The sequence below is a fragment of the Ornithodoros turicata genome, chromosome 4 (assembly GCF_037126465.1).
Source record: "Ornithodoros turicata isolate Travis chromosome 4, ASM3712646v1, whole genome shotgun sequence".
Taxonomy (NCBI): domain Eukaryota; kingdom Metazoa; phylum Arthropoda; class Arachnida; order Ixodida; family Argasidae; genus Ornithodoros; species Ornithodoros turicata.
The window spans coordinates 40,138,208-40,161,570 of NC_088204.1; the positions used below are offsets into that span (position 1 = coordinate 40,138,208).

Consider the following 23,363-nt stretch of genomic DNA (forward strand, 5'->3'; position numbering starts at 1 on the left):
AACAGTTAAATGCTAGGTACTGTTGAGAGTCCGTAGGTTTACGGAACAGGTTTGTGGACAAGACTCTGTTGGTTAACTTTACCTGGACATCTAAGAAGTTGACAGTGAATGGCGGAATAGGAATGGGTGAACTTGATGGCCGGATGTGCTTGGTTAAAGTCGCTGATAAATGAGATTAGGTCATTTTCTGAGTGTGGCCACACCATGAAGATGTCGTCGAGGAACCGCTTATAAAGCGTGGGCTTCATTACGCGCTTGGAGAGAAATTCCTCCTCTAGAGCTCCCATAAAAATATTTGCGTAGTTTGGTGCCAAGTCTATGGCACGGCTATGGGTACAAAAATGGCACCAAACTACGCAAATATTTTTATGGGAGCTCTAGAGAAGGAATTTCTCTCCAAGCGCGTAAAGAAGCCCACGCTTTACAAGCGGTTCCTCGACGACATCTTCATGGTGTGGCCACACTCAGAAGATGACCTAATCTCATTTATCGGCGACTTTAACCAAGCACATCTGTCCATCAAGTTCACCCATTCGTATTCCGCTTTCACTGTCAACTTCTTAGACGTCCAGGTAAAGTTAGCCGACGGAGTCTTGTCCACAAACCTGTTCCGTAAACCTACGGACTCTCAACAGTACCTAGCATTTAACTGTTGTCACCCGCGTCATACTAAACTTGCCATGCCTTACAGCCAGGCACTTCGGTACAGGCGTATCTGTTCCAGTGACGACGACCTGAGCAGCAATCTAGCTGAACTTAAACAAACATTCATCGATCGCCAATTTCCACCTAATTTGGTCGACGACGCACTAAACAGAGCCCGCAAGGTAGATCGCAAAGCCCTGTTCCAAAATCACAAACGCCTGATTGATAATAGTTCCGTAAACCTCATTTTAACATTTAGCAGCAATATTCCAAGCGTTAACAGTATACTAAACCGTCACCACAGCATCCTTCTCCAATCAGAGCGCATGGGACAAATTTTCCCTCAGCCACCGCGGGTTACGTACAGGCGCGCACGCAACCTGCACGATAATCTAGTTAGCTCTAGGGTTAGCCAGCCAGCACATCCAGGAACCAGTTGCCGCCCGTGCGATGGTCGCAGGTGTCAAATATGCAAATTAGTGCAAAGCGCCCAAGTACTTAAAAGCACTAATTCTAATTTTCCCCTCAAAATTAATGGTGACTTTGACTGTAATTCATCTAACGTCACTTATGTCATTCAGTGCGACATGTGCCAAGCACAATACGTAGGTCAGACCAAAACATCATTTCGGATCAGGTTCAACAACCACCGGTCTCACGTTACAAAAAAGCCAAACCTCCCGGTCTCTCGTCATTTCAAACAACCAGGTCATTCCCTAAATAATGTGTCACTCTTCATCCTCCAGTCAAATTTTAGCACAGATCGGTGCAGAGAACAACGCGAATCCTATCTCATTCACAAATTCCAATCAACCATTAACGAAGATCTCAGAGCACTGTCAACGATAAGAAACCTGGCCGCCTAGTTGAGCTTCTTTCTTTCCGTTCCTTTTTTTTCCTTCCTTTTTTTTCCAGCAAAGTCGGAAGCAGCACTCACCCTGCTTAGGAATGTTTTTCCCCAAATACGGAGAGGGACCAAAGGAGAAAGACCTCACCACCCAGGACTTGACCTTCTGGAATATTCTCGTATCTGACTCACCGACAACCGCCTGTGGCGTGCCTTGTACCGCTGATGACGTCACACACCAAACCTATTTGGTTACGCCCCATTTCGTCCAAACGTTTATTTCGTCCAAGTACTCACAACATCCAAATGTTTAATTCGTCCGAAAAAAAATTGGACGTACTGCACACTTGGACAAAATGAACAGGCGAGGAGAAACTTGCCCAGCGCGTTCAATACCCGTACCGTCCAATAGCTCATTTCGTCCAAATGGGGGGAATGCCCAAAGGCTCTGCTCCTTTCGGCAGACGACTGCCTAAGGCTCTGCTCCTTTCGGCGGGCGACTGCCTGGCTGCAATCATGAACGCACTGGCCATTTTGACACTGGGTGAAAGGCAGGTGACTGTATTCATGAAAGCAAATGGATTATCGGTCAAACGGGTAATCAGAGAAACCACAAACCCGTTCACAGGACCGCTGACCTACAGTGACCGTCCAGTTAACGATGTGTTGTTTTCTATAACTCTGTTCTCGCTGAGTACCGCATTTCCCAATGTCAGTGATCTTTCTTGGAAACACCTAGGGATCTGAAAGGAAACTTGTGACCCTTTGCCTTTACGTAGACTACTTCGAGCGGTAGTGGCTTACCAACGTTCATCTCTAGAATTATTTTGCTAATGAGGACGATCTCCGCACAAACAATCACGCCGAAGGGTGGCATAATTCGCGACTCATGAAATTCAAATAGCCAACCCGACATGACGCTTTCGAAATTCCTCGTCGAATTTCAGTCAAGCATACACAATGCTAACCAGGTAAGCAACAAATTCGCATAATTAGGGAACATCACCATGATAATTAATAGAATATAGCATATATACTTCCTCGCTTGCTCCCCCCCCCCCCCCAATTTGTATTCATGCTTCTTACCGCCATTTGCAGGTACGCATTCCGCAGCTGCTGAACGGGGCTTCGCCAAACAGGAGACGACGCAATTTCGCGGAGAACAACGCGGCGATACAAGAGGCTTACTCTTCCTTCTCATGGGCGTACGGAAGATACAGCTCAGGTGAAACTATGCTCGAAGCACCATTCAGAGCGTTACAGAGTAGTTTGCTCATGTCATCAATGCATACCTGCCACGCATGTCCCACTTGCTGGGCCATGCTAACTAATAAGTTAGTTGTTCAAATGAAAAAAAAGAAATAAACGGGGCAGGGTGAGCATTTGTTTTTCGTTTTACTCGGTGTATAACATCTTTCTGTGGAATGTTTAAATCTTACCTTCAACTACTGGAAACTTTCTTCAACTTCAACTGGAAACTTCAACTTTCTGGAAAGAAGAGATCATGTCCCCCCTCAAGTCCTCCGAGCCCATTTTCATGCTCTGGTAGACGAGAAGTTTTCTAGCTTTACGGCAGGGCTGGGCAGTAATAGTAATACTTTGTATTATATTACTATTACTGTAATACTTTGAGTATCTGTATTATGTATTATAATACTGATTCTAAAAATGTATTGGTATCTGTATTATAATATACGAAATTGAGGTAATACGTGTATTATATTAGTTGCGAAGTCGTAATACTTTTTGTAGAGCTTTTGGTCCTAACAAAAGCGCCACATGTGCGGATGATCAGTAATCTTCCTTCCAAGAAGTCAATCTCCCATTGGTGACAAGCAGAAGCACCTGGTATGCGGCCACGATGACCGTAAGTTCACAGTAAGGGCCCTATCCCAGATTACACGGGACTGGATCGATGAGCTCAGAGTTCAGAACACTCGTTTCCGGGCGTTTTGTTTCGGGTCAACGACAACATCCCCACATATGTTAGTCATCACAGGTGCAATGTCTTCGTGTGCTTGTAGCCGTGAACCATTAACAGCGAGCACGGTCAGAACTCTATAGGCGGTTGTTATCATGGACAGTCGCACAATTTTGGACGGCCGTTTTTTCGTGGTTCAGGCCGAATCACATGAAGACTGTGCCACATTGCCACACACTGATGAAGTGTAACAGCCTGAAATAAATCACCGCTGGTCGAATTCTCGGCCTTTTCTTTTCCGACCGCCCACATAATAGAGTTATGTATTAATTGTATTACTAGTACTGTATTACCCAAGTAATACATAGACGTATTATTATTATGTATTATAATACCCTGGCGTTACGTACTTGTATTATAATACACATTGCCGTCACGTATTATGTATTTGTATTATAATACAAAATATCAGTATTACTGCCCAGCCCTGCTTTACGGCAGCATACTATACAGATGGCGCATCCCGAAACAACAAGTCCGCCTCAGTATTCGTCATACCATACGAAGGCGTGGTGCAAGGCCGACGCCTTTCACATCCAACCTCCTCCACAGCTGCGGAACTCTATGCCATCCTTTTCTTTCTACAACACATCGCTGATTTTACCCCGCGGGAATGGGCAGTCCTCACAGACTCCAAATCTGCACTTCAAGCTATTGAAAATTCCGGCATACGAGGCCCATCCGCACCCCTAGTCACAGATGTGTTAATGGCTTACCACACTGTCTACGCAGCAGGCCACAGGCTAGTTCTCCAGTGGATTCTAGACCATTGTGATGTCGTGGGGAACGAGCAGGCCGACAGCGCCGCAGAAGGAGCACTCTCGTCTCGGAAACGGACCGGTATTGTTCTGCTGAGAGGAGACCGCCGTTTCTTTCTGCGACGCCTCGTGACACCCCTGGCTTCCCACCAATGGACCACCGACATTCTCCCCCCATCTATGTTGAGTAGAGTTGATCCAACGCTCGCTTTCCGCATGCCACGGAACACCTCTCGTCAAGATGCTGCATTAATCCAACGAATGCGACTCGATGTGGCCTTTACCGCTCAGTGGCGTTACCGCTTGAGACAAGCTGACTCTCCCACCTGCTGCCACTGTGAGGATCTGGAGCACATTCTTCTTCATTGCCCCCACTACCAACCTTCCCGAACCGCACTCTCCGAGTCTCTTAGTCAGCTGGACTCTCGCCCCTTCTTCATATCGAAACTGCTTGGTCCCTGGCCCAATCCAGCCCAGCAACGATCTTCGCGAAAGCTCTTTTGACAAATGCCCCTGAATATATCTAAGTGCTGCATCGTCACATTTTCTCGCCAACGTGTCTCCTATCTCCCTGCCTTCTGCTACACAATTAGCGATTTGGTATTAACCAGAGCAGATTCCTACAAATATCTTGGCGTTCATCTCTCTTCCAACTTAACTTGGAACGAACACATTAATCACATCGTGGCCAATGCTTCTCGCTCCTTGGGCTTTGTCAGACGCACCCTAAGATCGGCACCTGTCCATCTCAAGCTTCTAACTTTCACCACTCTGGTACGAAGCAAGCTTGAATACGCATCCGCAATATGGGACCCTCCCCAAAACTATCTCCGTGATGCCATCGAAGCCATTCAAAATCGCGCTGCCCGCTTCATTGTCAACGATTACTCTTTCACTACCTCTGTTTCCGCGTTAGAACTAAGTCTCAACCTCGAGCCGCTCGAATATCGTCGTCGCTTCGCCAAGTTAACCCTCTACCATAGATTTTTTTTCACCGTGCCTGCTCGACAATCACCCATCACACGCTCGAGTGTCATTTTTCCTCGCTTTGATCACACTAACAAGGTTACTCGGTTCCTCTGTATTACTAACGCGGGGCGCGGACAATTGCTCACCGGACAATTGCTCACCAAAAACTGCTGAGGCCGGACAATTGCTCACCGACCCTTTCACTACACTTATATTGTGATTTTATTTCGCGTTTCTGGCGCTTAACTTTTTAATGTTCGCTGAACTTCTTTTTTAGCTGTGTAAGTTGCTTCAAATAGATCTAGGAATCCACCGGTGAAGAGGGTGAGGCGAGAGGTCGTCCACTTGAAGGCACACCTGAAGCATCTTTGTCAGGACCTGCGTCCATGGGGCGTTCCTAGAGGATTATTTCCCGGGTGGGGGGGGGGGGAAGCAAAGTGCTTCCAAGGGGGCAAAGCGTGCAACCACGTCACCTCCTTCCCTAGAGACGGACTCTGCGGGTGTTCACAGGTTCATATTATGATGACTCTGAGAAAATAATCATGACCTATGAATAACGAGTGCGCAATTTTACAAAGTGACCTTGTCCCCCTCTCGGTACGCTCATGCCTGCGTTACCAGGATCTTCCAAGACACGAGGCGGGGAAGATTTAAAATCACATCATTATTTAACCACTAAAATTAACGAATTTTCTATATCTGTCCAAGTCGGTTTAGCGAACGAGAGCCAGATTTTAGCGCCCGTTAGGCTTAGTAGGGCGGAGACGACTGAACAGTACGGTGGTTAGTTTATTAGGTTGGTCCAAGTTCAGTGTTTGCACCGCTATGTCCAGGTTAGTCTAAGTTCGCTGTTGGCAGTTTCCCGCGTGCAACTGTGCATTGTTTAGCCAGATAACATTTATTTACAGTAGTTTGTTTTGAAATGGGGATTTCGATCACTTTATTTCGAGGTACACCCAAGTTCAGCTAACAAATAAAAAGTCAAGTATATGAGCACCATAAACGATAAATAAAATCACATCACATAAAACCGCGAAATAAAATTACATATAAGTGCGGTGAAAGAGGCGATGAGCAATTGTCCGGCTTCATCGGGTCTGTGGTGAGCAATTGTCCGATGAGCAACTGTCCGGTGAGCAATTGTCCGGTGAGCAATTGTCCTGGATCCTACTAACGCGTTCTCCAAATCGTTTTTTTGCACAACTACCTTTGAGTGGAACAACCTCCCATCATCAATCGCTACCATTGACGACCATACAGTTTTCCGTAGCTCCCTCTCTCGCTTTCTTCATCTTCAATACTAGCGTTAGCTCTGTTGTATTGCTGAGTTTATCGCTTTGTATACTTACTTGTATTGTTCTTATCCTGTTATTCTAAGATGTTGTTATTTAGTTTCCTTATTTCTGTTTTCTGTTTATTTCTGTTATTACTGTTTCCATTCACAATGTTCCATGATGTGTACTCAATGTAGGATGATGTTCCAATATGATGTTCCAACCCCCCATGTCCTCCGGACCCTTGGGGTTTTTTGAAATAAATAAATAAATAAATTTCCGGACACCATCGGACTTGGATCGTTATTGTGAAGGGGCTCATTATTTTATTCCCCACATCCCCACTAGCAATGGGGTAGAGTATCGCCTCTGGCGATGAACCTCCCCACTCTCCATCTCAAAATAAAGTTGTTGTTCTTGTTTACCTTCAACTAACAAGTCAGCTGTTGGAAAGAAAAAAAAAGAAAGAGAAATAGGTAAACAGAGAAGGCTGAGCATTTGTTTTTCGTTTTACGTGTATGGCATGGCATCTTTCGGTGGGAATGTTAAATCCTACCTTCAATCGTAAACGAAGCAATTAATTGTTCACTCGCATTCGGAGATCCCCCTCCCTTTTCGGACGAAACAAGCGTTTGGACGGTACGGGTATTTGGACGCGTTGGGCAAGTTTTCCCACCTTTGGTTCAGTTCGTCCAATGCCCACTACGTCAATTTTTTTTCGGACGTACTGAGTACTTGGACGAAATAAACATTTGGACGAACCGGGGTGCTACCGTTGCTTCGTTGTGCTTTTGCTTTAATCCGCTTGAAAAAAAGCCCAGAAACAAACAAAAATAGAAGAGTACGATTTCTTTTTCTTCTTTTTTACGAGGAATTGCTCATACGCAACTTATCGATAGCCTTGTCGGCTCGCTCTCCGCTGAACACCGAAGCTGTTTCGACTCTCGTGTGTTACTACAAATTTTTTCGCGTTCCAAAAAATGTACGAGGAAGAGCTACTTCTGATGGAAGAGCTTCTTCTTCTGAAGAAGAAAAAGAAGTTGACGCAACGGAGGAAGAGGTGGTGGGTACGACCGCTCTGGCTGAACGGGAAGCAAGAGAGCGAATACCACACAGCGGTGAGTATGAGGGAATCAAAATATCAGAATATTTTCTAAAGCGTTACTTGTATAAAGAAGGGGTGAATGCTACTAAGAAGCCTACATATGCACTTTATTTTATTCTAGATGGCTGTTATGAGACAAAGTGGCGACCCCAGAGACCTCAGATGACCCCAGGATGACCCCAGAGAAATTTGACTATTTGCATAGCCTCGTGGGGGAAGAGTTGGAAAAGCAACATCTGTGCAGGGAGCCGATTTCATCGGCCGAGCGACTGGCACTGACATTGAGGTAATAACGCAAAATGTTTACAGAAAAGTGCACATTGGACATTAAACGTTCTGCACAGACAAAAGTGCACGTAAACGTCTGCTTGTTCACACTATCCTTTGTGTTTATATATGTGTTTTTTTCTTAATATGATTTCATAGGTACTTGTCATCCGGGATGACAATCAAAGACGTGGCCCTGGGATTTAGAGTTGCATACGGACTGCCAGGGAAGCAATTCATCTGACATGCTCTGTCCTTTGGAATACACTCAAGGACCTGTACATGAAGGTATTGGAACCGACAAGATCGCAGTTCTTCGCAGTAACCTCTGACCACTTTCTTGTTTGAAATGGAATTGCAGCCCCCCACAAAAGGTGGATGGAAAGCCATTGCAAAGGGGTTTGAAAAACGATGATGCTTTCCCAACTGCACTGGAGCAGTAGATTGAAAGCATGTAAAAATCACGTGTCCAAAGAAATCAGGCAGCCTGTTTTACAATTATAAGGTAACCAGATAAATGTAATTGTAGACACCACTACTTATGTAGCATCTAACACCGTTCCAGGGTACATTCTCTATTGTACTCATGGCTGTCGTTGACAGTCAACACAAATTTCTACTCATCGATGTGGGAGCTGAGGGCCGGCAGAGCGACTCGGGGGTCTTGAAAGCCTCGGCTATTGGTCACCACCTGGAAGATGGGACCCTCGGACTGCCTGGAATGTCACTGCTACCTGGGACAAGTACTGCAGCTCCCCACGTTTGGATTGGGGACGAGGCCTTTCAGCTACGGACAAATTTCATGAGGCCCTATCCTGCCCGTGAGCTGACAAGCGAGAAGAGAGTCTTCAACTTTAGGCTCAGCAGTGCAAGGTACCAAATAGTTGCCATTTTAACAAACTGAAGACGTGTGCACTTCTAGGGCATAATGCAGTTTTGAAGAAACGTCCTTTATTTCAAAATTTGAATACATGTGTATTTATTTTGGTATTATAATGAATCTGATCGTGCAAAGTTGGTTTTAATGGTAATGTTTTGTTTTCTTGAAAAGAGTCCTGCAGAGCAATTTTCGCTAGTACTTCTTGACCTGATAACATCGAAAGTGGTTTTGCTTTTGTGTTTTCACATTGTCAGTATTATTCCCTGTTCTGTGTACATATAACACAGGCACTTTAGTGTATACAGTAGTGATCAACATATTTTTAATCGCTTTCGTCCCAGGAACTGCGTTGAGAATGCCATTGGCATTCTCAACGCACGTTGGCGAGAACAGCTGCAGACTATAAATCTTGATCCGGTAAATGCGCAGAACGTTGTCAAGGCAAGCGGTGTGCTACACAACTTCCTCCTGGAGCACTCCCAACTTCCCGACAGTTATGGGGACGAGATGGACTGCTTTGGAAACGATTGCCGACGGAGCATGGCGCACTGAAGTGCAGGGTGTTGAGCTCGACCCTTTTGCTCCAACACGTGCCAGGAATCATAGCAGAGATGCTGTGTCCTGCAGGGATACTTTTCCCAAGTATTTTAGTAGCCGTGCTGGTGCAGTGCCATACCAGTGGGCAAAGGCACATTGTAGCCCTCCAGACTGGAGCACCTAATTGGGACATATTTGTGTGAGACTGTGAAGCATAATATCCACAGCATCAAAGTAAACATTTCATGTACACCGTAGTGCCTCATTAATATGCACCCAGTTAATATCAACAACTGAAATTATGGACGACTTTTGTGGGAACCAACCTTTTTCAATGCATTGCCGTCTCGTTAATATGGAAACTGTCCTTTTGGACATTCGACATTTCAACAAGGTACAAACCATATGTAGTCCATGTATTTTTGTCTTGTTATTACGTACGGTATCACAGGAAAGGGGGTTATTATTACAATTGTGATGAGCAGCAGGCTCTACATGTTGCGGATGTTTTGCTAAGCTTAAATCGATGTGCAACCAAGTATGCCTACAAACAGGCAATAGTTCGGGAGTTTTTCAGTATACTTTCATCGTTGTGTTTGTTATTTACTTTGTTATTTATGATGATTTGCTTTACGAACAATTTTGGTCGTGGATGAAAGTGTCCATATTAATGAGGCACGGCTGTATATGTATACTCAACAAGAGGGCGTACTGAAACTGTGTATTATGTATTTTTTATAGTGTACAGTGTTTTGGTGTTCATTTTGTTAGTTTCAACATTATCAATGCATGCTTTTTTTGTGAATGAGACACAAAGTTTTCTGCATATATGTTGACTTTTCTGTTTATTTGCAAAATTACCATTAAACATTGACATTATCTTTCAGACTAGATTATGTGGCTGTGCTCCCTCTAGACCAAATGCCTTCACAATTTTCATAGTTTCACATAACTGCACATAACGCAGAGCGTAACACTATAGTCTTCGATGAAAGGGCACACACACTTTCCGGTCAATCAATTCACTTATAGTGTGATATATTATACTGGTTCTTCGAGACTGCGGCCTGTGAACTGACGCACCATTCTCATCACTTCAATTCTCATTTCAAATACGGTGCCAGGTGGGCACTTCCTCGTCTCGGTGCACAGTGAAAGAGCAAAATGCTCACGGTCATCTGGCCTTTGTATACTTTGTAGCATCTCGTGTACATTTACAAAATCGCTGTCTACCTCATCCTCTTTCCTTTTTTCTTTTCGCTGCCCTGAAAAAGAAGAGTGTTGTGGATAGCTGTGGATGGTTAGGGTGATGCCAGTATTGTGGTGAGAGTGGAGTGTGCTGGATTGGTCGATGAAAATGATGTAAGGGCAGGAATTTCTGTGGAGTGCAGTGTCGGCGGAGATGGGGAGGCAACTAGAGATGCTAGTGAGGAAGCTCTTGCTGTAGTAGGGACTGCACTAGGTGATGGAAATGGCATGGTTGATGAGGCAAGCTGCTCTGGGCCAGCAAGTACACTGTGCTATGGGTACAGTAATGACTGCAAAATTGACTGTGCTGTCTCCACTCGCATTTCCCCACTGGGTACGTCTGGTGACAGGGGATGTGGGAGGTTGCCAGATGTTCTAGAGAGCAGAACAGTGCTAGTGCTGATGAGAGTTGCAATGACACTTAGAAGAGGAAGTAGACTCCAGCACTATGGCTCAGAAAAAAGAAGATTAGAGTTAAAAGGCAAGGCACAGTTACAGCATCATCAAAAGGCCTGAGTGTGGGCACACAAAAGGGGACAAAGAATAAGACTCAAACAATTCAAGTCTTTGTTTTGTCGCCCTTTGGTGATAGTTTAGGTGTTTCTACCAGCTTGTCTACATTTCTGCCATCTGTTCGGCAGAGTTACGGCTATTGCTTTACAAATAATAATAAATAACTCAAGTTAATACAGCTGTAAGTTAATTACCTTTAGCTAAGCACTGCAGTCTGTCGTTGTATCAATCAGTAATGCCTCACGCACTGTGGAAATACCTGCGAGGCTGTCATGGGGGGTTTGCGTCCGAAGATCAAAACTATCAAACTGTGCTGAAGCAGTCATATGCCAAATTCACGATTTTAATACTCTGCTAGCTGTCACTAACAACATGGGCTTTCATTCAATGCACGAACATCACATTACTCTATAATATAAGGACTTGCATATGTACAAACGTCGACAAGTTCCCCGAGAAGATGAAGATACCTTCTTGTTATGGCGACATCCTTCAGAAACAACATCTGGCTAAAATACGGCCAGTTCACGCTATCGGCTACATCCTCTCCACAGCCCCGTTTCGAACCGATGTCGACTCCATCCAGTTCCGAATGAATTGGTCGCGAAGCGATTTCCCCCATCTTTGTGCTTGGCCGACTGCGCAACGAACACAAAGACATGAGAACACCATAATAAAGGTGCTTGGGAATTGGGCACAAGACAGATAAAACACAACGATTAAACTAGCACGTGCTTACTTCACAATGACAGAAAGAATATGTATGTGTAACAACAGCGCTAACTTGAATGCACGAAAAACACCTACCTTCCCATCCGACAGCGGCCGCGACCTCAGTCCAAAGCATGTTTTTCTTCGGCTGATTATTGTATTCTTTAGAACGCATGTCCCACAATGCAGGACGCTTGGACACTTCAAGAATCAACATCTCGTTTCCTTCATACATCGGTGCCGCCATGGTGGTTGTGCGGGTGCCAAAGAGAACCATGTGGCGGAAGACGGAAGGGCTTCTCCACTACCTGTTTTTCCTTGCTACGCTGTCATTGGTTGCCCGAAAACGTAACTTCCGCTAACGCGCCACTGACGGGGGCGAATATCTGCAGTCGACAGATACCGGCGTACGCTCTCCGCGCGCGATGAAAAACTGGTTTTTCCGAGGTCGCATGCACGCCGAGCGCGCGCGCGCCGTGAAAACGCCGGGAAAACGTCCCATGCGTTTAGCCCTTAATAACAGCACGCGCTACGTATCTAAGTATTTGACCGCTGTCGTCGACTGTAAACCGCAAGTGGTCGACAAAAAGCGTCAGCGACGTTGATATCTCCTTCCTCACGTAAGGCACAGAAAAACGTCATACGCGATGTAAGGAACCCTTATCGCGGTATGTTTCAATATCTTTCTTTTGTGTTTCCTTTTTGCTTCCTTTTCTTCCTTCATTTGTTCGGAGTCGCTCCCCATATCACTCCTCTCATTCTGCTGGGCACGACTTTCACCCTTCCCCGGTGCGATAAACGCTGATATGTAGTGGTGATGCACACAGCTCCTTGCAAGCAAAAAATAAAACAAGAAAACAAAGAACGTGATACATAGCGCGAAAAGGGTCTGCCTGAATTGCGTGACGTCTTTCTCTGACGTTAGGTGAAGGCGGAGAATTTCGACGTCACTGTCGCTCCTTTGCAGATTACTTGCTGTACACAGGAGACGACGGAAGTAAAATACTTAGGTCTGTAGCGCGTGATTACTTTTGTGCTTCACCAGTGGCTCGAGCGCATCATGTGGTGGTCAGGCTTTAATATCTCCATTGCAATCAACTCCCTCAAGTCAATCATTAAAAAGTTGATTGAAATATCCCTTTTTGAGAAAAAAAAATACGGCGTCCTAGTAGCAGCTCCGTCGATAATAAAATTGCAGTAGTAAAAGCATCCTCAAGCAATTCCCCTTTTTATGAAGCCTTATTGCAGCTAAAAAGAAACACCCTGTTTATATACAGGGTGTTTCACCTAAGGTGATAAAAAATTCTAATTGGCGACGTACTCGCCGAAGCATTGTGGGACTTTCGGCAATTACCTTCTAGAAAATTTTGCCACCGTTTAGGAAGGCTTTGGACAATTTTTAATTGAGAGAAATTTATTTTTTCAATTGACCTTCAAAATTGCCAAGCCAACCTCACCTTTTTTAGCAGAAAGATGAAGTCCTCCACGGATAACCACAGACCCAACAAAAGCTATTTACAGTACCGCAACAGAAATAGTCGAAAAATAATAGACCCGCTTGCTTGATTTTCGCAAAGAAGCGCGCGCCATATGTCCGTCTAGGGGAGGAAGTGTCCGCGCCTCTTGTTTTACCTTTCTTTCCGCCCCCTTTGACCTTGATGCTGGTGACTACCCAAGCAGCACAATGTACCGAAAGTCGAGTGCAATAGGGGTGGACGGTATGTGCCTTATCGATGTTCTTTAGTTCCACGAGGCTGTTCAAGGTGTTCCACCTACCCGTCCACCCCTATTGCACTCGACTTTCGGTAAATTGTGCTGCTTGGGTACCGTCTTATCCGAAAGAAAACAAAATAACCGTCTTATCAAAATGTAGGGAAAACAAATGAAGGCGGGGACACTTCCTCCTCTAGACGCACATGTCGGCGTCTTTGCGAAAATCAAGCAGGCGGGCCTAAAGCGTAATTTTCGCTAATCTTCTTCGCCTATTTGTGTTGCGATATTGCGCGCAGTTTTTGTTGGGTCTGTGGTTATCCATGGAGGACTTCATATTTTTGTAAAAAAAAAAAAAAGTGAGGTTCGTTTGACAATTTTCAAACTTCAATTGAAAAAAAAATTCCGCAATTGAAACTTGTCCAAAACCTTCCTCAATGGCGGCAGTTTCCAGAAGGTAATTGCAGAAAGTTGCACAATCCTCCGGCGAGTACATCGCGAGTTAGAATTTCTATCACGTTATGTGAAACACCCTGTATAATAAGGACCCTAAGGGCATACTACACGGCTTATACCCTGGTGAATGTATACCCATACCTGGCTCTAACACTGCATATCAGTGCAGATTACAATACACATTTTTACTTTTGGCGTGAGGAGACATCTTCGACCGTAATGAGACAACCTTCGGCCGTAATGAGACACTTAGCACTCGGGTTTTGGGATATGTGCGCTCTGATAATGATAAAGACGTGTCCGAGGAGCCGGTTTTGCCGTTGTGTAGTGGTATGCTATCATCGTTCCCTTCATTTTGAGCGTTCCTTTTCCCTCTAGGTTGCGAGGTCCAGGTAATGGGAAATTGTGATAGAAATGTTTACGCCGGTGTTGGGGTATGTGCGTGAGATAAATGTTAATTGCAGCTAACAAACGGAAGTGATCGAATGGCTCACTAGAGTTTCCATGTGAGCAGTCTGTACAAGGAAGAAATCCAGAAGACAAAAAGGATGACACAGTAGATGTATTTATTTATATATTTCAGAATACCGCTGATCCCAGATGGGACCTTGGCAGGAGTGGGGAAGTGTGCACACGGCATCGAGCTACAGATTTCGTATGCTAGAGCATTCCAATCCAATAAGTCTGGTGTAGTCACTAGTATGAAGGAATATTTTTATTTGTCAGTCGTACAGGTAAAGTCTTTCAATGACAGGGAATACCCGTACGAAAATTCCTGTATCCGAAACCAATCAGGTTTCTTCGATCAGAACTCATTCGAGACCGAACCCAAAAGTGGGAGGAATGACGATGAGCAATGAGGTATCAGGATCCATTCCGGTAGTTCATTCCTGGACTGAATGGGTCCTGAACTAGAAACTGAATGCAACCGGAGGAGATGCGCCATTTATCTGGTCATATCCGGAAGTGCGCCTGATAGAACACAGGATGATCCCTAAACGAGAACGGAAAGCGTCTGAATAAAATCGGAAGAAATGCTGAATCCATGGTGGTGCATGCATTTTCTTGCTATGAACCTTCATGCAGATTCACTGCATTGGATTTATGTGAAAACAACAAAAACGTGACTAGACCAGAACGAGACCATGCAGGATTAGTGTGAAACCTGAAATCGGGCCACTTGACCTTGCTCCTTTGTCGCGTCTTTGCATACTATATGCATGAATGGAACACAAAGTGTAAGATCCAGTCGAAAATTTTATTTCGATGGTTTGGTTTGCCTTTCAATTCGCTTAATTTTATCCCAAGATATTTCAGTAGAGCCGGGGGCGACGCCTTCCATTCCTCCCGTCCTACGCTGTGCGCCTGATTGACTTATGCAAATAAGGCACACGCATGAAGACAGAGAAAGAAGGCTCCAAGCGGAATCGCGGCACAAAGACTTGTTGCACCAAGACTTGGTAATCCAAGAGAGCGTTGATGCGATTGAGTTGGTTCCTATCGACTGACGACATGGCATGGAACACAGAACGCGCGAGACAACACACACAAAACCGCCTTCTCAGGAAGCGCAAGCAAATTCCTGTTGCATTCTATTAGAACGTCCATTTCATGCTGGAGCGCAGTCTTGTCGTCTGCAAGGAAGAAACACGAAGTGGCGAAGGAAAAAGCGCGCACACAAAACACACGCAGTAAGGATCGGTTACTCACCAGAAATATTAATCAAATATTATTCTCGCTTGTGAGCGTACTTTAACTCTCCTAGCTGTTCACGTTCACTACTGTAGTTTTTCACGTGGAGCACATACAAAAAAGACTTTTTCTTTCACGCGTGGACACCTTGATGCCGATCATGGCAAATGAATCCTGTCTGGGCCTTGTACTTCAAATGACTATGGAGGTCAGGTGACCCACTCATGTTGACAATATTCCAAGAATAGGTGTATTGCCTATCAGCCCGAAGGGAGCAGCGGTGCAGAAGGGGAACGGTCAGTGTATGTAGAGTCAATAAATAAGCTTCGCTTCAGAGTATCGACACTGCGTTCCAACAGCGAGCATGCGCCATCTTGTTTCCGCGCCACGGTAACCACACGCACGGGCACTTTAGCACACGATGCCATCTATTATGGTGGCTGTACGCCTGGTGTAAGAGGCGAGCGCTTTGAGGCGGGACGGCCGCGGAAGACGGCGACAGGTGGCGCGCCAATGCGTAAGTATGGCACCATCTGGTAAAGATTCAATGGAAAAGCGGCTGCAGCGCAGCGCATGTATGAGTAATTGTTGGCAGGACCGACCGCATCATAGTTTCATGAAAATGTTATGACAAAGCAAGAACGCGGCCTTCACCCTGACTCGAATTAACCTTTTTTTTATCCCTTTCTCTTGTAATCATGAATGAGATGTGCAGGGGCGGATTCTTTTTCTGGGAGGGAGGTGTCACGCAAGTCGTCGCATACAGCTTAACATTACTATAAAATACTACTCTATGTATTGTATTCTCTTTTTGGTTCCAGTTTACGGGGTGAGTGTTTTTGCATCTAACTTAGTTTGTAACAGCAGGCGGGAGATCGTGCATAGAGGATAGGGATTGTAGATGCGGTGCTGTCGTAGGTTCGGCCGCGTAAAAACGGTGGAGAGCCATCGTTTAGAACTGTAAGATCAAGGTCCATAACCAGGTTCTCTAGCTGTCGTTCTGTTCCGTCCGTTTTCCTGCTTCCCCATAGAGGGGAATGAGCATTTACATCAGCACATATTATTGCGGGTTGAGGTAGCAAGGAGATAAATGTCCGTAATTACTTAGTATCAACTGCATTTTTCGGAGGTATATGTGCTGCAACAATGGTAAGTGTCAAATGTCAGTGCAGCAAAAATACAAGAAAACCTTCGGGAAGCAAGCAAGACAGTTACAGTACCTAGTGCATATACAAATATTGATGCTAAGTTCCAGCAACTCAGGGCCAAGCGCAGAAGCGCTGAGCGTCGATTCAGACGCTCCGGGGGCCTAAGACATTGGAAGGAGGCCACTGCACTCAAAGAAAAAATCAGGAGACATCTCAAACAATTAGCCATCAAAAAATGGACCGAGACTTGTGCCTCATTAGATCCATCAACAAGTAGCACCAAGATATGGCGCATCATAAAGAGCTTGAAATCACTTCCCAAGCAAAACATCCCCTTCCGTGCCATTGCTCTGAAAACTGGGATCTCAGAAAAAATGATTGCTGAAGAATTCCTTACGACAATAACGAGACCGTCTGAGGCCTCTTCAAGCCCCATGCATATACAATCAGCCCGAACTGTCAACGTAAATGTACTCGTGTCCAAACATAAAGGAACACCAGAAATGGATTTAAAATTTATCATGGGTGAACTACAGCGACCACTTGCAAAATCATCAAGAAAGATAACAGCCCCAAGACATGACAAAATTACTTATCAATCGCTGGAAAACCTTGGATCAACCGCCACCAAACAACTACTTGACATCTACAATAACGTATGGGGAAAAGGATGCTTGCCCAGGGAATGCCTTGCTCAGGTCGTACTTTCCTCAAACAAACAAAACACCCACAGATATTCAATCCTATCGACCTATCAGCCTCACCAGCTGTATAGGCAAGGTGATGGAACGTATGGTACTTTGCAGCCTACATTGGTGGCTGGAGAAGCACAATGTCTTTCCGGACGAACTCACAGATTTCAGAAAAGGCCGCTGCTCTACAGACTCCGTTATGGATCTCGTCTCTGAGGTTGAACACAACATGGCCCTGTCTTATATAACAGTGGCAGTTTTCCTGGATCTCAAACGAGCCTTTGATAGGATCAGCCATACACATGTTTTTTTTTTTCAATTCCGTGTTAGTGCCGCGAAGCAACTGTGGCTGTGAGCGGCGTACAGACGTGGACATGTGGAGAGAGGACAGCAGGAAGGAGTGGGGGACAGTGGGGTTAGCATGCGTCCTGGGCCGACTTTAGGGGGAACTGGGGGTATGCTTATTACGAAGAAGAAAAAAAAGGCATGCAGAAAGGAAAGGTCGGTCTATGATCCGGTTGGCCATTGCGCCGCACGCAAATCATGTACGATCACAGCGAAAGAACCGCCCTTCATTTGCCTCAATACTATCGTATTTCATACGCGTTTGGAAGTGCGCCAAAGAGGAGGGTGCATTTTTTAACCAAACGGTTAACCTGCCCATTGAAATGCACCGTACCAAGTGATTCGTTCGACAGTCGCATGAATATCGCAAAATTCGATTTAAGAAATCCCGCTAGCTCCGCTAGTTGCTAGTTCCGAACGCCCAGAACTAGGCGCCAGGGTGGCTTTGACCTGATGACCGCATAGCCCGTTGATTGGATTAGAGAAACGTCGTCTGCTACATAACCATTACCAGCTCGCGCGGCTCATTGGTTAGCGTGCAGGCCATGTCACGTCGAGACTGGGAGGTACCCCGGTTCGAATCCCTGTGCCGACTATGCTGTTTCGGGGTTTTCCCTCAGACGCTTTCAGACATATGTCGGCACAGTTCTTTTGGAAGTTGGCCCAGGACGCACATTTCCTCACAACGTCACATTCCCTCCAGTCGTGACGTTGCCCACCACTGTGAGGGCTACAACGGCGAGCCCTTTCACCGAGTGTAGAACGACGTCGCCACGCGTGTCCTGGAAGAGGTTTTGCTTTCCGCTTTTCTCGTTAAATTTTATGAGATACAGCTGCACTGTTCTTTTGTTGCGCACGAAATAACACTTGAGACCCACGGAAAGCGCTGTCACCGATTGAAGTGCTGTTTCCCGTGGGACCGTAATGACACCACCCGTGAATATCATGAAATTAAAAGCGCTAAAACCAGACGAAGAGGCACAGAAATAGCGAACTAACAACAACTTCTCGCGCCTGTTCCTTAGTTTTAGCGCTTTTAATTTCACGATGTCCTACGAACAGGCCCAATTCGACGTTCTACGGGTAACGTTTTTCCTGCTCCTCCTGTTCGTTGCATATTGTAGAGCACAGCGGTGTCATAAACCCTACTAAAGCAAAAAGTTCCTACTATGGTGGGTCGCCACAAGCGCACTCCTCCATTCCCCTGAACGAGTGAACTCGCCCGCTTCCGCTCGTCGCTAGGATGTCTCTGTCCAGAGAAAATACGCCGCTCGCGCGTTCCGTAAACTTTTGTCCAGCACTGTACAAGTGAAAAAGAAAGAACGATGTCTTACCGCCTTTTGGTTCTAATTGACCCTCCTCTAAAAATATCATCTGTAATCCGAAACCGAACCAACCTTATCGTCCACGACACATGACAAAGACACTTGCCTGCTGACTTATGTGAATCACGCAAGCTATAGCCAAGAACAGCCCTCAACTTGCATTAAAACTCCTACGAAATCATGAAGCTTCCGATCTATAAGGCCACGAAAAGTATTGCAGAATCACTTTCGCTGCAGATATTTTTTTTGTTCTTTTAACCTCCATGAATACCTATGCTTTAAAGTGAGAAGAGAAAAACTGAGACAGCATTTTGAGAAAACTAGATTGGGATGCTCGAGACAAGAACACAACAATTACTGTGGACGAGTAAAAGGGGAGAAGAGCAAAACGCACAAGTCCCCAGAATAATCCAGCGGAAGATGCGAAAAACGTCATTGCTTTAAGCAGCCACTCTAGTATACCGTGTCTCTCGGTCTTCATCATGTACTTTAGTATATATGTCTTCTCGTGCACTGCTAACCGCAGGAAATATGCTAGGGCGCAGCCACAAGGTATTCCGCAGCTCTCGAGAAGAGAGGCATTGCAACGCGGGGTCCATATTCCTGCACGGCGCGCAAGCTCAAATATAATATGCTGCAAAACTTTTTCATATGAAACTTTTGTCCGGTGAGCTTTTTTTTTTCTTTTGTGTGTGTGTGTTTTAGTGCGTGTTTTATCCCACTAGAATATTCCGTGGGGATCACAGGAAACGCGCACTCTATCGCAGTCATAGTATGGTGGATGTGCAGGTGGATACATTTCGATACGGCATCCTGGGAATGGCTGCACGAAAATCCCGATTCCGCCCCGAGATCCCGGGATTCACAATCCGAAATTCCGATATCCCGGGATTCCGAACTGTATTTGTTACTATCCTCAAGTGGGTGCTTTTCGCAAAACTGCCACCTTGTCCGGGTCACACGTGATAGTCAACGTCATTTTGAGGTCATGCGACTTTGTTTACGTGCTTGCCCGCATATTCCCACACGTCGATATCACTTAATAAAAAAAAAAAAACGAAACAAGCCATGGGCGCAGCCATTTTTGTGATTTAGATGTGGAAAACCTGTCACATCTACGTAGCTGGGGCATCGCGCTTCTGATTGGATGAAAGCTGAGGCTTGCTCCGACTTGTCTGGCGGCTTCTCGCGTTTGCGACGAAATCAAAACATGTCTGTTGGCCGTGAGGGTTCCCTCCAGGATAGCATGACAACAGGGCTATTAGACGATGGAAACTGTGTTATGACTGCGAACTTATCTCAACAACACATCCCAGGCCAAATTGTATGTGCTCGAGAAGTCCCCGTCATCCGGTTTGTTGTTTTTCCTATACGGGAAAGTATGGGAGCGACCGAGCAACAGCGCGGGTGGTGGTCATTTGAGCACATACCTGTTGAGGACTAATCTTCGAAGAAAGAGGAGCGTACTTTGTGTCCTTGTTCAAATCCTGCGGTTCGTCTTGTCCCACGAAATGCATGTATAGGTGCTATGTACCATCATATCGCGACCGCAGTGAACGACGTACGGATGAACATAGGGACTAATGGTAATGACACAAACTACTGAAGTAGTGTTGCGACCACTCGAATTGCACTGTGTATTATATGAAAGCGGTCTTTGGAGTTGCTCCTCACAATATGTGTTTACCTTGTAAAGCGCGTCGTTCCATGTTGATTTACACCTCTTGTATTGTTGCATGTTTACTCGAGACTGTTGATGGTTCAACTCACACGAGCCATTCCATTCACATATGATTTCGCAAATAAGTACACAGCGTTCCACCTCGTTGCGTACTGCTTTTGCAAGTGCGCAGCATCTTCAGATCAGGTATAAGAACTGCTTGATGGAGACCGAAATTGAGAAGCAGGACCTTGTTTGTCCAAAGAAACAAATATAAAACCACTACTAAATGGCATGCTCCGCAACTGAAATTGGTGATGCTGAAGACCTAATAATTTCAGGTTACAGGAGAGGAAGGAGAAAAGAGCATGATGCAATACCAGTAATCCACAACATGTGGTTCGAGACCCACATCTGGCTAACCTTTTTAGTGACTTCCTGCTTTCATCATTGAGAAAAGAGCCTTTGCACGAAAGAAATACTGCATGTAGTGTAAGTGCATATAAGTGCACGAAATTTGGTAAGAGTCAGATGATGTATTTAGTTGTCTTGGTCTCTTACTGCGCTCCTTGGTTTTACGGAGATCATCTCTGTTTCCACTGACCACCTCTCTGTTTCCACTGTTTCCACTGACCGGGAGCTAAACTTGGTAAATCATCAAACGATATTTCTAGTACTCTCACATTCAGATCTAATATATTACTCCTCTATTGTCGATATTGACCTTCAACGTCAGTTTGGCAATCTTTCACCCTTAGCTTTTAGTGAAAATTGCAGTTGCTCTGTACAGTTGGCAAAAGACTTGCGGAGTAGAGAATTTGTCTATTTATATTTTCTAGGGCCGGAACACATATAAAAACAAAGAACAATGCACTGTACTAACTATATTCGAAAAAATACACATACCATCGTATTTTTTAGCCGTGCGCAGGTTAGCGCATTACGGGTGACCGACCACACAAAATGAGCACCCAGGGTGAGAACACAAGCATCCAAGGTAGCTATGGGTATAAGACCTTCCATGTATCCACGGCCCTGAAATTCTGAAGTAACATTTATCAGAAAGCAGTGACCATACACAGCCTAGAAATATAGTTCACAACAGGTATGAGTCGGGGTAGTTGGTGACAGATCATGGTGTGGTACTTTGCAGCCGTCCTGTTCTGTTCCTTTTTTAACCCTTTTGTCCGTGTTTTGCTCCTTGGTCATACCACACCATAATAAATATAGTCTCTACCAGGGTGTCGAACCACAAAAAATACCTGTTCGGTTCGGGTTCGGGTTCGCATTGCTTGGATTTCTTTCCGGTTCAGTTCCGGTTCGGCCACGCCCAAAAACTAACCGGTTCGCGAACCGGTTCAACGCTTCCATTTTATATCTCCCATAAAGCTGCTTTTATCAGGAAATGCGTGGCAAATAGCTTGCTGCTGTTGTCCGCATTGACGTTTTTAGTGGTCAGGTACTCCCTTTAGCGAGAGAAAGGAGCAATGGATGAACTTATTGCAAATAGAGTCCACGCTGATGAAGCGGTGAAGTCCTGCTACTTTCTGTTCCCACTCTTTTTTCACAAGCACAGTGCCAGCAAGATAGAATTAAAGGAAGCCTAATAAGATGGACAGCATTACGTAGACGACGGTACTTGCCGGCACACTGCATTCGCAGCGTGAATCGATCTGAAACCGTACTGAAGCGTGTCGAAAATAAGTATGACAGCCTTCCTCTGTCCGAGCTCGCAGCAGTATACTAGCTAATCCACAACACAAAGGCAATGTGTCACGACACAATTTATTCAGCCCGGGGATTTATCTGAGACACCCTGTATATATATCACTTTTTCTTAGATGAAATCAATTGCAGTATGCTGAAAGGCACTCCTTAGGAGGGCATTACCAAACTCTTAAGCCTATGTGTTCATTAGCTTTCAATAATTATCTTATTAATTATAAACGCTACGAAGTTGTCCCAATGAGAACATCTGATCCCTTCGGTCGCCTGATACCGGAGCCGTTTTCAGAACAAAATGCGTTCGACAGATCGTCCGCAAAAAATGATGAAGGAACACCATTTTTTTCTTTATTTTGTTCATTGTCCCCCCTGTCTCCCACTCCTTCCTGCTGTCCTTTCTCCATCTGTCCACGTCTGTACGCCGCTCATTGCCACAGTTGCTTCGCGGCGCTAACACGAAATAAAAAAAAAATGTTCATTGCGCATCTTCGGAGACGCGTATTTCCTTGACCCCCAATGTGAGAGGGTGAAAGAGCACACTATAGCCTCTTGCGTCCTGGAAAAGGTTAAAAAAAAACAGCAAATGTAACCCAAGATAAGGGCAGTTCCGATAGAGTCACCCGATACATTTGTTTTTGTTTTGTTTCCGGAAGTTAAAGCTCATCTTCGACGTATGAGGCGGCACTCTGCTCCTTCACCCTCTCACATTGGGGGCGAAGGAAACACGCGTCTCCGAAGATGCGCGATGAACAAAATAAGGAAAAAAAAAGTGTTCCTTCAGCATTTTTTTGCGGACGATCTATTGAACGGATTTTTGTTCTGAAAACGACTCCGGTATACGGTGACCGAAGAGATCAGATGTTCTCATTGGGACA

The 23,363-nt window shown here is 45.2% G+C and overlaps 1 protein-coding gene across 1 annotated transcript in view; it reads left to right on the plus strand.

Annotated features, from left to right (window-relative positions):
• LOC135391451 (guanylate cyclase 32E-like) overlaps nt 1–23,363 on the plus strand; it is a 709,869-nt gene that overhangs the window by 291,457 nt on the left and 395,049 nt on the right. The window lies entirely within an intron of this gene.